The following is a 17,694-nucleotide window of genomic DNA, read 5'->3' as shown; positions in this document are numbered from 1 at the left end:
TATGGAAACAGAATGAAGACATTTTATATATAGAAATTCAGAAAATTTGCCTCTCAAACACACTTTTTTGGAAGTTAGTTGAGGATGTACTCCAGAAAAAAGATCAAGTAAGTTTAGAAGGTAATGGCACCCCACTCCAGCACTCTTGCCTGGAGGATCCCATGGACGGAGGAGCCTGGTGGGCTGCAGTCCATGGGGTCGCAAGGAGTCGGACACGACTGAGCGACTTCCCTTTCAGTTTTCACTTTCATGCATTGGAGAAGGAAATGGCAACCCACTCCTGTATTCTTGCTTGGAGAATCCCAGGGACAGAGAACCCTGTTGGGCTGCCGTCTGTGGGGTCGCACAGAGTCAGACATGAATGACGCAACTTAGCAGCAGCATCAAAACTATATACTGGTTTTTGTTATTTAGAGATGGACATAGGGACATCACAGCTGGGGTTGGGGGGATAAGGGAAATGTGTTTAGCTAGGCAATAACAACCATAGCTACCAGTCTAGAAAGAAGAGAGAGGAAGAAAGAAAAAGTGGAAAATCCAGACAATGTCTAAGCTGATAAATTAGTGTTAAGTGTAGATTCAATAGAAACTATTTTATAAAAACAGCATAGCTTCCTCTGTTGCATATCCATAAACAAACCTCCCCCATGAACTCCACCCATCTCCGAAGGGGAGAAAAATACCTTTAATTAAAGGTAAGCTTGTTTCAATTTAAAATAATTTCTTTCAGGTTAACTCCAGTTTCTGAGGTAGCGGTTCTCCACTGGGGATTTGCCCCCAGGGGACATCTGGCAATATCTAGAGACACTCTGGCGGTACACTGATGGAGGTTCCACTGGCATCTAACAGGCAGACGATATGGATGCTGTTCTACAGTCTGCAATGTACAGGAAACCATCATCACACAGAGAGTTATCCAGCCCAGTATGTCCACGAAGCCAAGCCAGAGAAACCCTGTTTCACAGGAACTCTTCAGACTTCTATAGAGAAACGTTTACAGTTTCTGTGTTCCTTATTCTTATGATGGTATTTGGATGTAGAGGAAAGCTTCTGTGGGCAGAGGGAATGTCATGATTGGTCTGAATGTGGACCCATGGACTGCCCTCTGGGTCCTCATCAGCCTTTGAGGTTTGATAGAAGGCGATGGCACCCCACTCCAGTACTCTTGCCTGGAAAACCCCATGGACGGAGGAGCCTGGTGGGCTGTAGTCCATGGGGTCGCTGAGAGTCGGACACGACTGAGCGGCTTCCCTTTCACTTTTCACTTTCATGCATTGGAGAAGGAAATGGCAACCCACTCCAGTGTTCTTGCCTGGAGAATCCCAGGGACGGAGGAGCCATGTGGGCTGCCGTCTATGGGGTCACACAGAGTCGGACACAACTGAAGCCGACTTAGCAGCAGCAGCAGGGTCACAATGGCATACAGTGATGAGGATGCTGCAACAGCATCCAGTGGGCCTCCTGACTTGGCCCCACCTCAGCTCCTGCTGGTATGGATATTCTTAGGGCCTCAGCTACCTCTCCCAAGCAGCCGCCCTCCCCACAACCTCTAGGATCTAGGTGGTTCTTCTGCTCACACCAGTCCCCGCAGGACAGGCGGGCTGGCTCTCACTCTGCTAACTTCTATTTCCTGCACTTGGATTATGTGAGAACTTCCAGATCTCTTTCATACCACGTAAGAAAAACAGGAAACTCACAGGGTGCATCTCCTGGTCTTGCTGTGCCTGAAGACACCATTGCCTTCGCCTGCAGCACTCTCATGTCACAGAGGGTCAGGACAAGGCAATGAGCTAGTTACATGGCTGTGGGGGTTCTGAGTGAAGCAGTCTGGCTCCAGAGCCTGTTCTAGTCTGCCTCTCTAGCTTTCTAAATATTAGGTAGGAAGAAACTCCTTTCATGATCATTAATGAATATTTATAAAGCATTCACACCTTGCAAAACAGCCCAGGGGACTATTACAATCCCCCCACTATGATGCACAGCACTGTTTTTCTCTGCTTCTGGATTGTTGATCTTAACTTATTATAGTCAAAACAATAGGCAAAATTATACAGTAAGCAAAACTTGTTCTCAGAAGTGCCTCACCCTACTCTCCACTTTACAGTGTACCTGTGTCTTCACGTCCAAGGAGTCCCAACTCCTTATTCTTTTTTTAAAAAATAAATATTTATTTGGCTGCTCCAGGTCTCAGTTGCGACATGTAGGATCTTGAGCTGCACATGAGAACTCCCAGCTGGGGTATGTGGGATCCAGTTCCCCGATCAGGGATTGAACCCGGGCCCCCTGCACTGGAAGCGAGGAGTCCCAGGCACTAGACCACCAGGGAAGTCACCTCATTACTCATACAAAATAATAACCTATTTTGTACTATGAATGAATAACATACGAAAGTGTTACTTCAACGGGACTATGTCTCCCCAAACCTATTCAGTTCATTTCAGTCGCTCAGTCGTGTCTGACTGTTTGCGAACCCATGAATCGCAGCACGCCAGGCCTCCCTGTCCATCACCAACTCCCGGAGTTCACTGAGACTCACGTCCATTGAGTCAGTGATGCCATCCAGCCATCTCATCCTCTGTCGTCCCCTTCTCCTCCTGCCCCCAATCCCTCCCAGCATTAGAGTCTTTTCCAATGAGTCAGCTCTTCGCATGAGGTGGCCAAAGTACTGGAGTTTCAGCTTTAGCATCATTCCTTCCAAAGAAATCCGAGGATTAGGTCGGTGCAAAAGTAACTGCAGTTTTGCATTGTTGAACTCTGCTGTTTGACATTGGAATATGTTCTCAAGTAAATGTGGCTATATTATACATTGTTTTAATGCAAATTTCTCACTTTATGTTTTCTGGCTGATGACTTATGACTTGCTGTTTATGTTTATTTTAGACTATAGAAATGATGTTAGACAAAAAGCAAATTCAATCAATTTTTTATTTGAGGTCAAAATGGGTCATAAAGCAGCAGACACAACTTGCAACATCAACAACGTATTTGGCCCAGGAACTGCTAACATACAGTGCAGTGGTTGTTCAAGAAGTTTTGCAAAAGAGAAGAGAGGCTTGAAGATGAGCATAGTGGCTAATCATCAGAAGTTGACAACAACCAGTTGAGAGTCATCATCAAAACTGACCCTCCCACAACTACACTGCTACTGCTGCTAAGTCTCTTCAGTTCAGTTCAGTTCAGTCGCTCAATCGTGTCCAACTGTTTGCAAACCCATGAATCGCAGCACGCCAGGCCTCCCTGTCCATCACCAACTCCCGGAGTTCACTGAGACTCACTTCCAACGAGTCAGTGATGCCAACCAGCCATCTCATCCTCTGTCATCCCCTTCTCCTCTTGCCCCCAATCCCTCCCAGCATCAGAGTCTTTTCCAATGAGTCAACTCTTCGCATGAGGTGGCCAAAGTACTGGAGTTTCAGCTTTAGCATCATTCCTTCCAAAGAAATCCCAGGGCTGATCTCCTTCAGAATGGACTGGTTGGATCTCCTTGCAGTCCAAGGGACTCTCAAGAGTCTTCTCCAACACCAAAATTCAAAAGCATCAATTCTTCACCACTCAGCTTTCTTCACAGTCCAACTCTCACATCCATACATGACCACTGGAAAAACCAGAGGCTTGACTAGACGGACCTTTGTTGGCAAAGTAATGTCTCTGCTTTTGAATATGCTATCTAGGTTGGTCATAACTTTTCTTCCAAGGAGTAAGCGTCTTTTAATTTCATGGCTGCAGTCACCATCTGCAGTGATTTTGGAGCCCCCCAAAATAAAGTCTGACACTGTTTCCACTGTGTCCCCATCTATTTCCCATGAAGTGATGGAACCAGATGCCATGATCTTCATTTTCTGAATGTTGACCTTTAAGCCATCTTTTTCACTCTCCTCTTTTACTTTCATCAAGAGGCTTTTTAGTTCCTCTTCACTTTCTGCCATAAGGATGGTGTCATCTGCATATCTGAGGTTATTGATATTTCTCCCGGCAATCTTAATTCCAGCTTGTGCTTCTTCCAGCCCAGTGTTTCTCATGATGTACTCTGCATAGAAGTTAAGTAAGCAGGGTGACAATATACAGCCTTGATGTACTCCTTTTCCTATTTGGAACCAGTCTGTTGTTCCATGTCCAGTTCTAACTGTTGCTTCCTGATCTGCATACAGATTTCTCAAGAGGCAGGTCAGGTGGTCTGGTATTCCCATCTCTTTCAGAATGTTCCACAGTTTATTGTGATCCACACAGTCAAAGGCTTTGGCATAGTCAAGAAAGCAGAAATAGATGTTTTTCTGGAACTCTCTTGCTTTTTTGATGATCCAGCGGATGTTGGCAATTTGGTCTCTGGTTCTTCTAAGTCGCTTCAGTCATGTCCAACTCTGTGCGACCCCACAGATGGCAGCCCACCAGGCTCCCCCCTCCCTGAGATTCTCCAGGCAAGAACACTGGAGTGGGTTGCTACTTCCTTCTCCATAACAACTACACTAGAAATCGCCAAAGAACTCAACATCGACCATTCTACGGTCATTTGGCATTTGAAGCAAACTGGAAAGGTGAGAGAGCTTGAAAAGTGGGTACCTCGTGAGCTGACCAAAAATCAAAAAAAATCACTTCTAAGTGTCGTCTTCTCTTATTCTATGCAACAACAACACACCATTTCTCGACTGGATTGTGACATGCGAAGAAAAGTGGATTGCATAAAACCGGCAATGACCAGCTGAGTGGTTGGACTGAGAAGCTCCAAAGCACTTCCCAAAGTCAAACTTGCACCAAAAAAAAGGTCATGGTTCACTGCTGGCTGGTCTGCTGCCCATCTGATAAGGCTTTCTGAATCCCAGTGACACCACTACATCTGAGAAGCATGCTCAGCAAATCAATGAGATGAATCGAAAACCGCAATGCCTGAAGCCTGTATTGGTCAACAGAATGGGCCCAATTCTTCTCTAAGACAAATCCCGATTGCACGTTGCACAATCAACGCTTCAAAAGTTGAATGAATTGGGCTACCAAGTTTTGCCTCTTCTACCATATTCACCTGACTTCTTGCCAAATGACAATTCTTTGCAGGCAAAATGCTCCCACAACCAGGAGGAGGCAGAAAAAGCTTTCAAAGTGTTTGTTGAATCCCAAAGTATGGATTTTTATGCTACAGGAATAAGCAAACTTATTTCTCATTGGCAAAAATGTGTTGATTGTAATCATTCCTATTTTGATTAAAAAAGATGTTTGAGCATAATAATAATTTAAAATTCACGGTCAGAAATCAGTGACTTTTGTATCAATCAAATACCATACCCTCACCCCATCAAAATGCACATACACATATTTCATAATTTTCACTGGAGTATGAGCCTTCTTTTAAGAAGCTAAGTAATCTGACAAACTCAGTTCAGTTTAGTCAGTTCAGTTGCTCAGTCATGTCCAACTCTTTGCGACCCCATGGACTGCAGCATGCCAGGCCTCCCTGTCCATCACCAACTCCTGGAGCCAGTTCCAATTCATGTCCATCGAGTCAGTGATGCCATCCAACCATCTCATCCTTTCTCATCCCGCCTTCAATCTTTCCCCACATCAGGGTCTTTCCCAATAAAGTCAGTTCTTCGCGTCAGGTGGCCAAAGCATTGGGAGCTTCAGCTTCAGCATCAGTCCTTCCAATGAATATTCAGGATTTCCTTTAGGACTGACTGGTTTGATCTCCTTGCAGTCCAAGGGACTCTCAAGAGTCTTCTCACAACAACACAGTTCAAAAGCATCAATTCTTCAGCACTCAGCTTTCTTTATGGTCCAACTCTCACATCCATACATGACTACTGGAAAAATCATAGCTTTGACAAGATAACCTTTGTCAGCAAAGTAATGTCTCTGCTTTATAATATGCTGTCTAGGTTGATTATAGCTTTTCTTCCAAGGAGCAAGCATCTTTTAATTTCATGGGTGCAGTCACCATCTGCAGTGATTTTGGAGCCCCCCAAAATAAAGTCTGTCTTTATTTCCACTGTTTCCCATCTAATTGCCATGAAGTGATGGGACCAGATGCCATGATCTGAGTTTTCTGAACGTTGAGTTTTAAGCCAGCTTTTCACTCTCCTCTTCCACTTTCAATAGGAGGTTCTTCAGTTCCTCTTCACTTTCTGCCATAAGGGTGGTGGTGTCATCTGCATATCTGAGGTTATTGATATTTCTCCTGGGAATCATGATCCCAGCTTCTGCTTCCTCCAGCCGAGCATTTCTCATGATGTACTCTGCATATTAGTTAAATAAGCAGGGTGACAATATATAACCTTGACGTACTCCTTTCCCAATTTGGAACCAGTCTGTTATTCCATATCCGGTTCTAACTGTTGCTTCTTGTCCTGCATACAGATTTCTCAGAAGGCAGGTCAGGTGGTCTGGTATTTCTGTATCTTTAAGAATTTTCCACAGTTTGATGTGATCCACACAGTCAAAGGCTTTGGCATAGTCAATAAAGCATATGTTTTTCTGGAACTCTCTTTGCTTTTTCGATGATCTAACAAATGTTGGCAATTTGATTTCCGGTTCTCTGCCTTTTCTAAATCCAGCTTCAACATCTGCAAGTTCTCAGTTCACATAATATTGAAGGCTGATTTGGAGAATTTTGAGCATTATTTTGCTAGCATGTGAGATGAGTGTAATTGAGTAGTAGTTTAAGCATTCTTTGGCATTGCCTTTCTTTGGGGTTGGAATGAAAACTGACCTTTTCCAGTCCTGTGGCCACTGCTGAGTTTTCCAAATTGGCTGGCATATTGAGTGCAGCACTTTCACAGCATCATTGTTTAGGATTTGAAACATCTCAGCTGGAATTCTAGCACCTCCACTAGCTTTGTTTGTAGTGATGCTTCCTAAGGCCCACTTGACTTCGGACTCCAGGATGTGTGGCTCTGGTGAGTGACCACACCATCGTGGTCATCTGGGCCATGAAGATCTATTTTGCATAGTTCTTCTGTGTATTCTTGCCACCTTTTCTTAGTATCTTCTGCTTCTGTTAGGTCCATATTGTTTCTGTCGTTTATTGTGCCCATCTTTGCATGAAATGTTCCTTTGGTATCTCTAAGTTTCTTGGAGATCTCTAGTCTTTCCCACTCTATTGTTTCTCCTGCGAACAGTGGCATCTGGCAGCCAAAAAAGTTATTTTAACAATGGACATTTCAAAAGGATGGATTTTAATTATGTAGATTTGTATGATTAAATGTCACTCATAAAAACTTTAAATATCACTCATAATAACCCACTCATACCAATTCTGTGCATTCGTTTTACTCTTTAAAAAAAGTATTAATTTTAAAAATTGTAACAAATCACCTTAAAATACAATTCCAGTTTAGCCTGAAATTTCCGAGTGAGAAAATGGCAACTGAATGAACAATAATGAATTATTTGCTTTACTCCACATAAAATAAAGGATGTCATTCAAATACACATGAAATGAAGCAAATCGAGGTAATCTTATTACAAACTGTATTTTCATCAAATCACGAAGTCAAAATAGACTGAGAAAGATCATAAAGGTCAAGACCCGACACAAGGGGCAACTGCCAGAAAACGACACAAGGCAGTGTAATGTGATGGCTACAAGGTCAGGTTCTGATGTGAAAAGGCGGGTTAAACCCTGAACTCAAAGCCTTTTGGCAAGTTCCACCACCTGCTACTTACCCTCCCTGTGACTCAGGGTTAGTTCAAATCCGGGCTCTCCAGCCTACCATTTAATCTCTCAGTGCTTGAGGTTTAAAAAGGGACAAGAAAATAGCCTGATTCAGGGGGAGGGGATGACAGTCAAGTGCATATGCAAGTACTGGATACACACTTAGTCCTCAACACATATTAGTTACCATTATTATTATGACTAACCACTCCTACTAAGACACCTTCAGGAGCTTTCGATCTCCCTCTGAATCTATCATGTTTTTAACAATCCTGAATTAAAAAGTTTCCTTTTTATTTGAAAAGTCTTCAAGTTCAAAAACTGTTTCCTCTTTTTTTTTCCCCCAGTCCTTTGTGAATATGGAAGATGGTAGGTACCTGGCTTATTGTTTGAAGATTCAAGACTCTTTTTGGTCTTTTCATAATACAATTCCCTTTCAAATATTATACAAAGGACAGCCTGCTTTATTAATTTAAACACTGTAAAGAGTTCACAAAGTATAATGAAATTTTGAGATTCATGAAAGAATACACAGCTACTAGAGCAAAAAGCTTAGATAAGGAATGATGCAGAAGTCTATAAGACTGCTCACAAAATATTGAATTCTAAACTAAAACACAGCAGATAGAGACTCCTCATGGTTTACAGTCACTCAGATCACTAAAAACATACAGATGATATTTTCAGTAATTTTTTTTTTCTGTAATAGCAGGAAAATGTACTTTTTTTTGTTTTTCACAACAGTGAATAGACAGATTGCATGACAGGCAAGCACAATTTCTTCAAAAACAAATTCTGTAAAGAAAGCCTAAAGGCTCAGATTTTTCAGTAACACATATCCCTTAAAGCTTTACAAATTTAAGGTATCTAACATTCCCTGTGGTTTGTAACATTAAGAAGTAATACAGTTAAGCCTCATTTCTATCAGAAAACATTATGCTTGACTGAAAGAAAATTAAGTATCTAGAATTTAGATACTGGTAAATTTAAAGGTAACACAATGGGTCAATGCAAAGATAAGTAGATATCAGAGTCTGTGATAAATACATCAAAATATTTTTTAAAGCTCTAATGACAAATAAATGTTTTAAGTAATTTAACATTTGATTTCTCCTATCTGTTAGTACTGAAATAGGCACTTCCGGGGGGTGGGAGGGCGTTCAGGGAGAATGGATACATGTATATGCATAGCTGAGTCCCTTTGCTGTTCACCTGAAAATACCACAACATTGTTCGTCAGTTAAATCCCAATACAAAAGTTTCAAGTCTGGAGGGGGGAAATGAAATAGGCACTTTGACATACATTTTGTAATCTCATTTCCCCAACAACCATGTGAATAAGGACTATTCTCCTCTTTTTACAAATGAGAAAGCTAAGGCCCAGTGATTTACCTAGCTTTCTTATATAAAGTGAAAGTCACTCAGTAGCGTCTGATTCTTTGCAACCCCATGGACTATACAGTCCACGGAATTCTCCAAACCAGAATACTGGAGTGGGTAGCCTTTCCCTTCTCCAGGGGATCTTGCCAACCCAGGGATTGAACCCAGGTCTCCCACATTGTGGGCAGATTCTTAACCAGCTGAGCCACAAAAGAAGGCCAAGAATACTGGAGTGGGTAGCCTATCCCTTCTCCAGAGGATCTTCCGGACCCAGGAATTGAACCCTGGTCTCCTGCACTGCAGGCAGTTTCTTTATCAACTAAGCTATCAAGGAAGCCCCTAATTTCTTGTATAAAATGCAGTCAGAAATCCCATCAAGTTTTCCAACCTCCAGATCAATGCTCCTGCTTTCACTCTACCATTGTCACTTCCAAAACTCAAATACTCTAAATTTCAGCTCTTATAAAGTGTGTCAACACTTTTATCAAGGAGAGGTAACAGAAGGGAAGAAGAAAAATTCATGTTACCAAAAAAGACTCACTGTGTTTAATCTGGCGTGACTACCCAGTCCAATTTAATGCTTTGGTTCAAGCTGTCTGCCCCTTAGAAAACATCTGCTTATCATCAGATACACCGCTTTCAGTCAAGACTTAAATGAAAAATCACCTCTTCCAAGAAAGTTCCCCAGATGAAATGAGTTGCCTCCCTTCTTCGACACCTACATCATTTTTGTCACCTCCTTCCTTGTACCTAATCTGGATTACATTATCACATACTCCTCTTTGCTTTCCAGTCATATATCTGGAACCACATTTTTTCATTCAATAACTCTTAAGCATTTGGAACTTCAATAGTTCTTGCTATCATGGAGAGTTTACATTGTTTCCACCTTTAACAACAAAAATTAACAAAGGGTAGAAGAGTATGATGTTTCAGGACAAGAACTCTTTCCTACAAGGTATCTGAAGAAAGCTCTCTCCTTGCAAACTTGGTAACATTCTTCAGGGAGGAAAAATCCTTCTATCAAGTGTTCCAGATGAGACCTTCAATTTCATGCCTTTAAGAGGATATATGAGGGGGTGAGGACCAAGCTGGAAGGAAGGATAGATCTAAAGTCTTTCAGAGGTTTCCAAAAGAAAATATTGACATGAAATCTTCACACATTAGTCCAGATAGCTCTTTCTGTGTTCCAACCACAAGGAAACTCTACTTCAATTTCCCTGCACACAGCCACCTTCACTGATGAAGTACTCAGAGACTTAATTCAAGTTGCCCTTATGTATTATTTGTAGGTCATATTCATAAGATAGGGCCTTTTTAATTCCTCAATGCTCCAAGATCATTGCAATAAAAGTTTTCAGCTTTGGATATTATGATGTAAATATTAAAATACAATACTTCACGTATTATTAGGATAAAGATTTTCCAAAATAATATTAGATAACTCTAAGTATCATTTCTTTATTTTGTCATTTCATGCTTCAATTCAAATGATCTGCTCTTGAAGGATTATTTATAAACCAAGTTTAAGGGTACTAAGGACACTCATTAGAGAAATTATGCAATTAATTCCTTAAAAAGAGAGATGTTTTTATAATGCAAGTTTTGTAAATTCATAACTTTACCACTTTTTTCTTAAAACTAAAGCATAATTCCATTACAGAGTTGTATTACTTGTTTCTTAACTATCTTTTATGTCTTTTTCAACTCAAAAGAAACCTAAAAACTAGATATTACCAAATTTATAGGTACTATAAATGCTTTGTAAGAAACATTTGATTGCCTCTAAAAGGTCATAATATTCTAACTGGGAAAAAAAAAATCTGTGAAAAACCTCTTCACAGATCACAATTACAACAAATACTATGATTCAATAAAAGAGAAATAAACCATGACCATGTTTAATTAAACCAGCCCTTCTAAGCACCTGTGTACAATGTATTGTGGCTCAAACGGTTCACATGGAATTTGAACACAACTTAAGCTCCATAAAGACCTAAAAAGTAGTTCTTATGTTTCATCTATTCCCTTTTCCATTACTTTGAACAGGCATGTTGCAGTCATTCCGCACACAGTTACTAATGAAAAAAACAAAAACAAACAAACAAAAAAACGGGTAACATTTTAAATTAGCTGTAATAGAGGACACTCCTCCTTCTCCAACCTGTTTCATAAAGCCAGCATGATCTTAAAATTTTCACTGCAAAACAGGTTCGAGCAAGCACAGAAATTCACCCTATTCTTTCCGCTTGATCAAGTTTAGATAACATTGGATGAGATAGAAGACGGAAACTAACAAAGAATTCACAATCCTTGGAATCTTAAGGGAGGCCAAAAAACAAAACAAAACAAAACTTTTAAATAATTATTTTTGAAAAGACCTATGCTGCTGCTGCTGCTGCTAAGTCGCTTCAGTCGTGTCCGACTCTGTGCGACCCCATAGAGGGCAGCCCATCAGGCTCTCCCGTGCCTGGGATTCTCCAGGCAAGAACACTGGAGTGGGTTGCCATTTCCTTCTCCAATGCATGAAAGTGAAAAGTGAAAGTGAAGTCGCTCAGTCGTGTCCGACTCTTCTCGACCCCATGGACTGCAGCCCACGAGGCTCCTCCGTCCATGGGATTTTCCAGGCAAGAGTACTGGAGTGGGGTGCAGTGGCTCTAATTTGAAGCTAAGTTTCAGAGAAAGTTAATTAAAAACGAATAACCCTACCATACACAGTGCAATGTAATACTACTTAGAAGTCATTTACATCTTCCAGCATCAGAAAGACAAAAACCTCATTAAATTGTTTAAAATAAATATGCATATAACATCAATCGGGTAGATTTCTCCATCTATTTAAGTAGGTGGCTCATACGGTAAAGCGTCTGTCTACAATGCGGGAGACCCGGGTTCGATCCCTGGGTCGGGAAGATCCCCTGGAGAAGGAAATGGCAATCCACTCCAAAACTACTGCCTGGAAAATCCTATGGACAGAGGAGCCTGGTAGGCTACAGTCCATGGGGTCGCAAAGAGTCGGACACGACTGAGCGACTTCACTTTCCTTTCCAAGTTACCTATTATTTCAGGAAGTATTTAGACAAAATTAAGTTAGGTACGTTCCCCAATCGCAGATGTCTCTCATAAAGAGTGTCGAATGACTTTTGTGAATGGAAAATCTGCATATACTGTTGCTTCGGCTGGGCCGGTCTTGAGTGGATGGCTCAATGAACCAAAGGCAGGCTCTTTGTGAAGCGTCTTGGAACCCGATTCCATTCTCCAGAAAGGGATCAGACACAAACACTAAATTTAAAAGTACAGCAAAGGCTTTGCCTTCCTCCTACGCTCCAAGAAGGCCACAGGAACTGAGGTTTAGAGGAACAACACCGTGGCGCTCGGCTCTCCCAAGGGCGGGCGCGGTCTGCGGTGCGCGCCACAGCCCTCCTCCGGGGCTGTCACAGGAAAACGGGAGCCTCGCCTAAACTGCATCAAGAGACAAAGCGCCACTATCCCCGGCGCCAGGGCTTCCGGCGAGACCCCGCCGTCCGCCCAAGCAAACTTCGGGCGGGGGCCGACTCCCGGGGCCGTCCAAAAGACGGTACCGGCCCCCTACCCCTGCTGCGGCTTTGTGAGGTTGCAGACGCATTCACCGTGGGCCTCAAAGCACTCCATCCTCTCCAGCCTTTGGAATGTCCCACTCCAGGAGGGGACACAGGGACCAAAGGAAGCCTCCCCGGCGCGGGGTGCCCGCAGTCCCCGCCGGCCCGAGCGCAGAACGTGCGAGGCAGGGGTGCCGCCGCCCGGAGGGTGCGGACACAAGAGACCCACGCTACACTCACCGGTGCGGAGCCCCCAGAGAGGCGGGGCGCGGGCAGTCGGTTCCTGTGGGACCCCGCACGCGTCCAGTCGGACCCCAACTTCTCTCGGCCGCAGTCGCCGGCGGCAGCTGGGGCACGAGCCTAGCCCAAGGGCGCTGCCTCGCGGCCGAGAAGGCAGTACCCACTCGGCCCGCGAAGAAGGCGGGAACGCCGGCCCTACGGTCTGCCGGCAGGGGCGGGCCCCCACCTCCGTCTGCGGGCTACCCGCAGCGGCTACCGCGCCGGCGACAGCTATCGCTGCAGCCGCTGGGGCTGCCGCTACCACCGCCTCCCGCCCGGGAACACGTCGCAGCCTGATGCTGTCACCGGCCGCGCCGCCGCCGCTCTGGGCCTCTGGAGCCGCCAAGCTCCTTCACATTCGAGGACCCGCCCCGGCCCCGCCCCCTGTTGGCGGGCTCGGTCACGCCCCCTTCCCGTCACGTGACGACGTGCGGAGGCGGTGACGAAGCGTCTCCAGCTGAGCGGGCGTCGGCCGCGCGGGAGTAACTGTCAACAGCTGGTTCGGGCGGAGTCTTATCGCGGCCGAAAACGCCTCTGGACATCCTGGGGCGGGCTCGGGAGGCGAACCCACTTGCCCACCCCGCGCCTGTTGAGGCGAGGCCTTTGGGACCGGTCTTGCAGGGCCCTGCCTAAACTAAGAAGACTGTCTCGTAGAGCTCCCGGGTAGGACTCAGGGTCCCCCCAACTCCCCAGCCTGGGGCTTGCCTTAAGTTTTAGCCAAGCAAAGACAGACAGAAAGCATCGTGGTATCTGCCTTGGAAGGCAGTAACTACTTCCTATTTCTAGTAGCACGTCAGTTGTGGCATTTAATGTACTGTTTTCTTCATTAGAGATTTTTATTTTTGAGGAGAGGATGGTGCATTTCTTTCATGCTGAGATGAAAATAGTTTAGCAAAATTATTTTGGTTTCTAGTCCTGTTCGGGATCCTTCGTGCCAGTTTAACAGTCATTTAGTTTTACAGTGTGTGAGGTTGGTGACTATTTTAAACAGATACACAGGAATTTGACGATTCGTTCCATTTTTAAAATAAACCCTAATTCTTGATTTTTTTTCAGGTGCATTAACTTTTGGACATAACCTTTTGCCTTCTCTTTTAACCAGAATCCAAGGAACTCGCACCTCAACCCCGTAATGAGAGGAAGAGTAAAGTGTCAGTGACCAAAAGACGGTAACAATACAAAAATAAGGGCGGTAGAAAAGCAGAAAGATCATAATCAAATTCTGTTAACAATGAAGGCACATGAAAAAGCTTTCACTAATAAGTAAACTCAGTTTGTAACTCATTTTTCCTTCTAACCCAGAACTAAGTTCTTTTCTTACGTGATTCTCATTACGTTTTCTTAAGAGGTCAAAAAACATTTTGATCAGCTGAATACTTTGAAATGAATAAGCAGAAGAGTTTGGCCTATATAATCCTTATTACTAAAATATTTCATAGAAACTCTAAAAACATCATGGAACTTAAGACTCACCATTATTTCATGTTACCCAAGAAAGAAAAGAAACTTTGCCAATTAAACTGTGCCATGCCACTGATTTTTTAAAGATGCATCTTAAACTCGGAGATGTTAAAATGTGAAAAAGAATGAGTCTTAGAATCTATGAGATATTATAATGAAGTGGTGTTCCAATGAGGAAAAGGTTCTATAGGTTCTGTTCTGAAGTCTGAGAGATTGTAGTTGTGGTTCAGATAAATATGAGGGAAGTTTAGTATTCTGTGAATGACACGATTTCAGCAAAGCTAGTAATTCTGGAGTTTGTGAGCAGACTGAAGCCTGTCTTCTATTTTCTAGAGCAGGGGTTTTTGAACTGACTCAAAAGTCCATTTTACTTTTTAATGATAGGCTAGAATGGAATCTAAAAGATCAGAGTGTATATATAACAAGGGCAAGGATTCTGAAACTTTGGTTTCAGTTGTGGAGGAGGGTGCCTATGACCTGTGTTATGATTTAAACTGTATTTCTTATTCTGAGTTGCAATCAGATAGATTTCAAAATCTATGGGCTTTCCTGATAGCTCAGCAGTAAGAAATCAGCCTGCCAAGCTGGAGACATGTGTTCGATCCCTGGGTCTGGAGGAAGATCCCCTGGAGAAGAAAATGGCAACCCACTCCAGTATTCTTGCCTGGGAAATCCCAAGGACAGAGGAGCCTGGTGGGCTACAGTCCATGGGGTCACAAAGTGTAGGACAAAACGACAAAACAACAACCACAGGATTTCAAAAATAATGTTCCCAGAGCATAGATAAGATGCAAAATATACCATCTGGGCTCTTTGGCTTTTCCTTGACTTTGGGAACTGAGACTAAAGATTAGATGTAGGCGATGAATTGCCTTGTGTAGTCCTCTTCTGCCTCAACCCCACTTTCTTACACTGGCTGTTGAAAATAAAGTCATTTATTGAAATAGAAAGCAGTGTACTGGAATCAAGGAAGCTTAGGTTAATTATATGTGACTAGATAAATTCAGTTCAGTCAGTTGCTCAGTCCTGTCCAACTCTGCAACCCCATAGACTGCAGCATGCCAGGCTTGTCTGTCCATCACCAACTCCTGAAGTTTACTCAAACTCATGTCCATTGAGTCGGTGATACCATTCAACTATCTCACCCTCTTCTGTCCCCTTTGCCTCCTGCCTTCAATCTTTCCCAGCATCAGGGTCTTTTCAGATGAGTCAGTTCTTCCCATCAGGTGGCCGAAGTATTGGAGTTTCAGCTTCAACATAAGTCCTTTAAATGATTATTCAGGACTGATTTCCTTTAGGATTGACAGGTTGGATCTTCTTGCAGTCCAAGGGACTTCCAAGAGTCTCCTAGAACACCACAGTTCAAAAGCATCAATTCTTCAGTGCTCAACTCTTTATAGTTCAGCTCTCACATCCATACATGACTACTGGAAAAACCATAGCTTTGACTAGATGGACCTTTGTCAGCAAAGTAATATCTCTACTTTTTAATATGCTGTCTAGGTTGGTCAACACTTGTCTTCCAAGGAGCAAGTGTCTTTTAATTTCATGGGTGCAGTCACCATCTGCAGTGATTTTAGAGCCCCCCAAAATAAAGTCTGTCACTGTTTCCATTGTTTCCCCATCTATTTGCCATGAAGTGATGGGACCAGATGCCATGATCTTGGTTTTCTGAATGTTGAGCTTTAAGGCAACTTTTTCACTCTCCTCTTTCACTTTCATCAAGAGGCTCTTTAGTTCTTTGCTTTCTGCCATAAGGGTAGTGTCATCTGCATATCTGAGGTTATTGATATTTCTCCCAGAAATCTTGAGTCCAGCTTGTGCTTCTTCCAGCCCAGCGTTTCTCATGATGTACTCTGCATAGAAGTTAAATAAGCAGGGTGACAATATACAGCCTTGACGTACTCCTTTCCTGATTTAGAACCAGTCTGTTGTTCCATGTCCAGTTCTAACTGTTGCTTCTTGATCTGCATACAGATTTCTCAGGAGGCAGGTCAGGTGGTCTGGTATTCCCATCTCTTGAAGAATTCTCCACAGTTTGTTGTGATCCACACAGTCAAATGCTTTGGTATAGTCAATAAAGCAAGAGTAGATGTTTTTCTGGAACTGTCTTGCTTTTTTAATGATCCAACAGATGTTGGCAATTTGATCTCTGGTTCCTCTGCCTTTTTTAAATCCAGCTTGAATATCTGGAAGTTCACAGTTTATGTACTGTTGAAGCCTGGCTTGGAGAATTTTGAGCATTGCTTTGCTAACATGTGAAATGAGTGCAGTTGCGCAGTAGTTTGAACATTCTTTGGCATTTCCTTTCTTTGGGATTGGAATGAAAACTGACCTTTTCCAGTCCTGTGGCCACTGCTGAGTTTTCCAAATTTATTGACATATTGAGTGCAGCACTTTCACAGCATCATCTTTCAGGATTTGAAATATCTCAGCTGGAATTCCATCACCTCTACTAGCTTTGTTCATAGTGATGCTTCCTAAGGCCCACTTGACTTCGCATTCCAAGATGTCTGGCTTTAGGTGAGTGATCACACCATCGTGATTATCTGGGTCATGAAAATCTTTTTTGCATAGTTCTTCTGTGTATTCTTGCCACCTCTTCTTAATATCTTCTGCTTCTATTAGGTCCATACCATTTCTGTCCTTTATTGAGCCCATCTTTGCATGAAATGTTCCCTTGGTGTCTCTAATTTTTTTTGAAGAGATCTCTGGTTTTTCCCATTCTATTGTTTTCCTCTACTTCTTTGCATTGATCACTGACGAAGGCTCTCTTACCTCTCTCCTTGATGTTCTTTGGAACTCTGCATTCAAATGGGTATATCTTTCCTTTTCTCCTTTGCCTTCCACTTCTCTTCTTTTCACATTTATTTATAAAGCCTCCTCAGACAACCATTTCTTACACTGTCTGTTGAAAATACAGTCATTTATTGAAAGGGAAAGCACTGTACTGGAATCAAGGAAGCTTAGGTTAATTAGATATGCGACTAGAGAAGTTACTCCCTGCATTTCAAGTTCTGATAAAAGGGAGTTGGACTTACATGCTCTTTAAGGAATGATATGCAATCCTTTTTTCCAATGGATGATATTCACATTTGAAACAAATAGTCATGGTGTACCCAGGATTATGCAGATTGTTTTCAAACTAGCTGTAACTCCTCTCTCTCTCATACACACACACCCACGCACTCACCCAGAATGCGTGTAAGTGAAAGTGAAGATATAATAGGGAAGACAAATGTAAATAATTAATATATCGCAGAACTGAATTTGGCTTCCCCTCACTGGTGCACAGTAAAGTCATTCCTTGACACCAAGTTGTGGTGAAGGAAAGTACAGGTTTTTTTGCAAGGTGCC

General features: G+C 42.9%; 1 protein-coding gene across 3 annotated transcripts in view; it reads right to left on the bottom strand.

The window, feature by feature from the left end:
* OSBPL8 (oxysterol binding protein like 8) overlaps positions 1-13,218 on the bottom strand; it is a 166,853-nt gene extending 153,635 nt beyond the window's left edge. Inside the window, exon 1 of one of the 3 annotated variants that reach the window (XM_070370980.1) lies at positions 12,838-13,218. The gene's annotated coding sequence lies outside the window, so the exon portion shown is untranslated. Of the gene's footprint in view, positions 1-12,648; positions 12,794-12,837 lie in introns of those variants that run through there. The other 2 variants (XM_070370982.1, XM_070370981.1) reach the window with 2 other exon arrangements.
* Between the last annotated feature and the right edge of the window lie 4,476 nt (positions 13,219-17,694).

The sequence above is a fragment of the Bos mutus genome, chromosome 5 (assembly GCF_027580195.1).
Source record: "Bos mutus isolate GX-2022 chromosome 5, NWIPB_WYAK_1.1, whole genome shotgun sequence".
Lineage (NCBI taxonomy): Eukaryota > Metazoa > Chordata > Mammalia > Artiodactyla > Bovidae > Bos > Bos mutus.
Note: the sequence above shows the minus strand (reverse complement) of the source record. Positions and strands in the feature narration are given on the sequence as shown.